This window comes from Mobula hypostoma, chromosome 3, assembly GCF_963921235.1.
Source record: "Mobula hypostoma chromosome 3, sMobHyp1.1, whole genome shotgun sequence".
NCBI classification, from domain to species: Eukaryota; Metazoa; Chordata; class Chondrichthyes; order Myliobatiformes; family Myliobatidae; genus Mobula; species Mobula hypostoma.
This window is the reverse complement of record NC_086099.1, coordinates 54644791-54651513: the sequence shown is the minus strand read 5'-3', so window position 1 is coordinate 54651513 and position 6723 is coordinate 54644791.

The window sequence follows — 6723 nt, the reverse complement described above, 5'->3', positions numbered from 1 at the left end:
GTCTTCCCTTCTGAAGAATATGCTCTGCAATGTTTCTTTTAACTCAAAAGTCTCACTGTGCTTCGACAGGTTGGTAGCCATCTCAGGCTCATTTTAACAATACCTCATCAACACTGTTATGTTTTGTAACTCCAAATCATTAAACTAATTCAAAGGAAAACAAGAGAACCAGGAGCTGTGAATCTTAGTTCGTGTTTACTTTAAACAAGGTGCACATATATCACTTGGTAGCATCACGACGTATACAATTCACTTTCACTTATTTTTACATATAACGCATAACAAATTTTTATATGAACAAGAATACTTGATCAAACAATATATTTACAATTTTACTCAAATACAAGTGAAGTTGCCATTTTCAGGGAGCTACGATCTTGGACCCCAAGATCTCTCTGCTCTTCAACACTGCTGTGTGCCTGTGTTGCTACTTCAAGTTTTTAATTGCATCTGTGCCTAGATGCACCTGCGTGTGATAATGAATTTTACTTTGATTTTTATTCCCATGTTAGCATTTACAAAAGATTGTTATCTTGATCTTGCATTGCTGGGGGAGGCAGAGTTAAGATGATGCTAAATGGTTGCCTCTTCAAGCTTATCTGTGGAAACAGTTCAAATTCCTCTCGTTAATGTCTCTTTTTTTTTCCTTTTCATAGTGGCTGAGGTTCTGTCAAGGTCCCTGATCTGTGATGGCACTCAGACTGCAGTTTTTCTCATGGCAATGAGTTCCTGTTCTTGGAGCTCACGGACCGGCAGGCTGTTTTCCGCCATTTTCCAGGCGTGGCATGGAAGATGCTGGGGTGCAGCTCTGCCAACGACTGATTCCCGGCTGGGGCCACCGATTGAGGCGTCGTGGGAGAAGGAACATCAGGATTTTACGGTGGTGAATATGCAAATGGAGGTCTCTGTACTTGAGCAATCGCTCACTTTCTCTCTCTCTCAATGGTAGGGAGGGTTTGCTGCCGATTCTCGAGTGGGAGAATCTCAGAATAAAAAGCAATGTAGCAGATTGTAATGTCATAACAACGACTGTTGTTGGTCTCCCCTTTCGCTGAAGTGGGTGACATCTCTCTGTCCCTTGTTAGTGGGAGAGAGAGGCTGTGGCATGTCGAACTGTTGGGTAAACAATAGTTTTTGTTGACAGGAGATGATGGTCCCTCTTTAAGTGCTTTGCTATTGGGTGGTATGTGCTGACACTTTTTGCTGAAATGGGTGGGGGAGATGGTGGCAGGTTGAAGCTTTGCTGCTACTTGCATGAGGGAGCTTTGGGGTTCTAACATTTTTCTGTCATTCATTCTTTTAGGGTTCTTTTGATAATAAGCAGAACTATTCATTCATGGCACTTGCTATTACCACAAATAAATTTTCTAGGAGTATCCTTCTCTCTGCTTGGACCCAGTAGCCTGGTCTATAGTGCAATTTATAGCAGCAGCCTGTTGGGATTTACAAAGCTCTTTTACGTTTAAGACCACCACCTCCACTGAAATTGTTATCTGATAGGTTTTCTGAAAAGCAAGCTTGGGCACACTGAGTAAACTTGATTGGATCCTTTCATCAGTCAATACAGAAACTAGCTCTCTCTAAGGACATTGTTAACATTCTCCAAAGCCACAACTTAAGTGTAGCTCTCAGTGATCTCTAAAAGGCGTAAGATTGAAGTGCTCCTTTAGTTTCTTTGTGATGCCTACAAAGGACATATCCGTTTCTTTTTGATGTGTCAGTAAATTAGTTGTATACCTCTAGTCAAGCCGATTGCTTTTACTTCTCTTGAATTGCCTTGTTGAGTACATCATCATTCCCTGCACTTTAATCTAAATTCTAAGATACCAGGGACCCTAAAAACCATCTCTGTGCACACAATATAAGAGACTCTAAGTCATTGTTGAAATGTTCTATCTTTCCAGTAAGAAGAAATAAAATAGCTATTTTGACTACTTCTTCAGATTTCATTGTTGTCAAAGTGATGAGGTCACTGGCATACATGCAAAGTTTTCTTGCTGTTTTATGGACTGTTGGCACATTGGCTGAATGATGAAAGAATTAAAAAATAACATTTTTTTAACATTATTACCATATTACAGTAGCTTCATCCGTCTTGTAGACTGCCATGAGAAACTCCGGCACAATCTTATTGTGACAGTGTTTGAGGCAAACATATTCCACAGTCATGGACTATGTTTGGCCCTAACCCTGCCACAAGAAGATTGTGCCAGGTAGCACTCTGACTGTACTGGCTGCAGCTCTTCACCTTCAGCTGACCTGCGTCACTCCCTAAGATTGCAATTACTCCATCCTTGCTTACTGTAAAACTTCTACTTAACCCAGAGAGATGTGTTATTTGCCCTCCAACCCCATATAATCCAATCTTATCCATAAAGTCTTTTTTTTTCATGTACTGCTAACATACGCAGATGTACTCAATGGATATCAAATAATAAAGGCTTATAAACTGGAACGAATGCTTAACGCATTACTCCTAAAAACTCTTCCTCCAACCTAACCCAGTTACTTTACTGCTGCAAGGCAGGTACATCACATCCAATAAATTTGCAGCATTTACATATAAGGAAGTATATTACAGTCAGTTAACACTTTAAACCAGAAGTATGAGCCTGTGCCTTGTGCCATTTGAGGTTTGCAAAGTTCATCTTACTAAGCCAAATTTATTATCCTTAATTTATTATCACATGAATGATAGGTGGAAATGAATGGAAGTTTAAAGAATATTAGGATAAATCATCTACAGCCTGATAGAAATTTCAGTGATATTATGATGTTTGGAGTTGCACTGAATCAGTGTGCAATCACTGCCAAGGCCTTATGGGAAAGGCCATAGTATAAGACTCTCCCGTCATAGCTGATATAGTTTCCCTTGGTACCTGGACTCAGTTAAAACACCATGAAATATACTGTAAATGTTGTAATTTGCATGTAAATTATATACAAATATACAGTATATAATAATCAAATAATATAAAATGATTAAAATAATTATTTGAATATTCTGTATTATAAATATTTTTTGAATAAAGTATATTGCGAAAGTTAAAAATGTATTATGGGACCATCATACATTGACCTCTCTGAATATCAGTGTGTATGTTCTCCATGTCAAGCCTCAATTAGTATTGATCTTGATTCTACAATTACCTCAGCTATAAAATCGAAGAGAAGCTATTTGCAGCATTTTAGAGGTAGACCTCACAGGCTCCAGGCCCAGATCTCACAGACTGAGAGCATTTCAAGTTTTCCAGTGTAAGCAACAGCAACTTTCCAGCTTTGCTCTGGCCACTAGGAAAGCAGCAGAAACATTAGAGATAAGAAATACTAACACATCTATAAGTTATAAGGTGAAATGGGTTAACAGTTGGGTGAAAAATAAATGGAGAGCAATTTTGTGATGGGAATTAAATTTATTACATTTCACTTCCAATTATTTCCAAACTCTACCCAGGTGTGGAAATGAAATTGGTTTCACAGATAAAAGATGCAGAAGCGGATATGTTAAATTCATAAAAGATATGTGGAATAGCTATGCACCTAATGGACACTCATTCATGACAATGCACAGGGTCACCTTCTAACCATCACATGCTGGGCATTCTGGTGATGGAGATCATGGCCGGATAATGTTGAGTGTTCCCTAGTGGAGGTGCGACCACAGCTGTGAAATCTATGATCTAGTCCATTGATTAAACAATAAGGATGCTGAGCATATTTGTGCATTACAAAACAAGCTGATTCCAATATTAATAATTGCTTTATACATACACTAAGTATTATGTTTGGTTGCAGAATCAAGAGTCAACACCTTAAGGCTTGCTTTACAATGGACTCAGCAAGAGAGAAATGGTATTAAAAATATTATTAGCCACAAAACCTTCCATTGGTATCATAACATGTTAATATATGTCTCCCATCCACTACATAATGTACTGGGTGGGCACAGGAGTACATTCAGCCGGAGACTCATTCCACCGAGATGCAACACAGAGCGTCATAGGAAGTCATTCCTGCCTGTGGCCATCAAACTTTACAACTCCTCCCTTGGACGGTCAGACACCCTCAGCCAATAGGGTGGTCCTGGACTTATTTCATAATTTACTGGCATAATTTACATATTACTATTTAACTATTTATGGTTTTATTACTATTTATTATTTATGGTGCAACTGTAACGAAAACAAATTTCCCCCGGGATCAATAAAATATGACTATGACTAACATTTCCGTCATGCTGGAATAGTTACTTTCTCACCTTTTGATGCTCTCCCATCACACATCAGAAACTTCTTGCACTTGCCACTACCCTTACTATTTTGTAGCCCTTCCAGGCTTAATCTTACAACTTCCCTATTGGCATCTTCCAAAAGACTATTCAGTATGAAAACAGAGTGGCTGATGAGAAATCAGGGGATTATAGCTAATGAGAGCAAATTTAGTCACCAGAATAGACAGAAAAAACGTAAAGAAAGAAGAAAGTGTTGGTTTAAACTGTATTTATCTTAATGCAAGAGTCTTGACAGGTAAAGCGGATGAGCTCAGGGCTTGGATTAGCGCTGGGAACTGGGATATCAGAGCCATAACAGAAATGTGGCTGAGCAAAGGGCAGGATTGGCAGTTAATATTCAGGGGTGCAGGTAAGACGGGGGGTGTTTCCTTCTTGGTGAAAGACATAACAATGGTTATTAGAAGGGATATTCTTGGGGATCATCCATTCAGGCCATATGAGTAGAACTTAGAAACAAGAAGGACATGTTCATTCTAATGTGACTGTATTATAGGCACCCATCAGTCAATGAGAATTGGAGGAACAGATACATAGAGATGCTACAGCTAATTGTAAACATAATAGGGTGCTATCATTTGGAGATTATAGCATCCCAGATATCGTCTGGGCCAATCATAGAGTAAAAGGCTTGAAAAGAGTAAAATTTGTGAAATTTGTTCAAAAAATAGCTTCAATTATCAATATATAGAAGCACCTACTAGAGAGGGTACAATACGAGGCCTCCTCCTGGGAAATGAGGCGGATGTGTCTGTCAATGAGCATCTTGGGTTCAGTGACCATATTTCTATTAGTTTTAAAATAACTATTGTAAAGGATAAGACTGTTTCACAGGTTAAGCTCCTGAACTGGGGCAGAGCAAATGTTAGAGTCATTAGGTGAAACTTGCAGAGGTTGATTGGATGAGATTTTTAACAGAAAGGAGCATCTGCCAGTTGGGAGTCTTTGAAAGAGCAGTGTGAAGTGTTCAGGACCCATAAATTCCTGTTAGGACGAAGGATTGATCTGTCAGGTTTCAGGAACCATGGTTGACAAGCAATATTGAGGTGCTAGTTAATGAAAAGAAAGAGGTATATGCTATGCAGTGCATAGTCCTTTGGAAATTAGAGAATCTCTTGGAATGAGCATTATGGAACAAAGGGACTTAGAAGAGCAAGTGCTCAGTTCACTGAAAGTAGCATCACTGGTAGATCAGATGGTGTAAAAGGCATTTGCACACTTATTTTCATCAATCAGGGCATTGAGAATAGGAGTTGAGAAGTTATGTTGCAGTTACAGTATTAATGACATTGATGAGGATTAGTGAGACATGGTATATTCTGTATAAATGTGTTCAACCTGCTGTAGGAAAGATGTTATTAAGCTAGAAAGAGTGCAGAAAAGATTTATCAAGATATTTGCCTGGACTTAGAGGCTTGAGTTACGAAGTGTCACAACCATGGACTCTGCAGCAGGGTCTACACACACCCACAGGTGGACTGTGCAATAGGTTCATCAATTGCTTTCATGAGTATGCATGTTCCAGCTAGTTACTGTTTCATTATGGTGGTATTTAACTCCCTCCATTTTGTTCTAGTCTTGTCGAAACTTGACCAAAAGCACAACAACATTTACACTCCCTGCTTACCCTCGTCCTTGTTTAGGAAAGAGGACTACTTTTTCAACAAATGCTGCATAGGAGCACTATTCATTTAGTATTTAGTGTTAATTTCCAGACACGGTGTTGGCATTTAACCTTCAGTTTGCGAGTTTTAGTTAACAGCCCTGTTGGTCTTGTGCTTAAAAGTTTTCTTTTCCTTTACATTCTGCAACAGTTCTCATTAAAGTCAGTGAACTGTTGACCCACTTTTTTCTTTCTCCCTCCCTCTCCCTCTCCCTCTGTGCACTTGGGCCATATCCGAACCTCTGACACAAAGAGATGTTGCATGAACAGAGACTTATTCCCTGGAATATAAGAGATTGAGGGGTGACATGATAGAGGTATATGGATCATGAGGGGTATGGACAGGGTGAGAGATCATAGTCTTTCTCATAGGGAGGGAATACTAAAAACAAGAGTGCATAGGTTTCAGATGAGAAATTCACAAGAGACATCAGGAGAAACTTTCTCACACAAAGGCTGAGCTACCAGAAATAGTGGTTCAACTGGGTATATTAGCAATACATCAAAGCCGTTTAGAAAACCATGTGGATAAGGAAGATTCAAAGAATTATGGGCAAGCTCTAGGCAACCCAATCAACACGGACAAAGCGCCTGTTTGCACGCTGAATGAATCTGTGTTGCTGCAGCTCCTAATGTCTGTAATTTGACTCTTTCCTTTCAGCATCTCACCTGTCTGAGGCCATTAGCCAAGGCAAATTATATCAACCACCTCCATACTCCACTGACTGCCCCCAACACTGAAACTTTGGATGGAACCAGCTGGCTATCATGT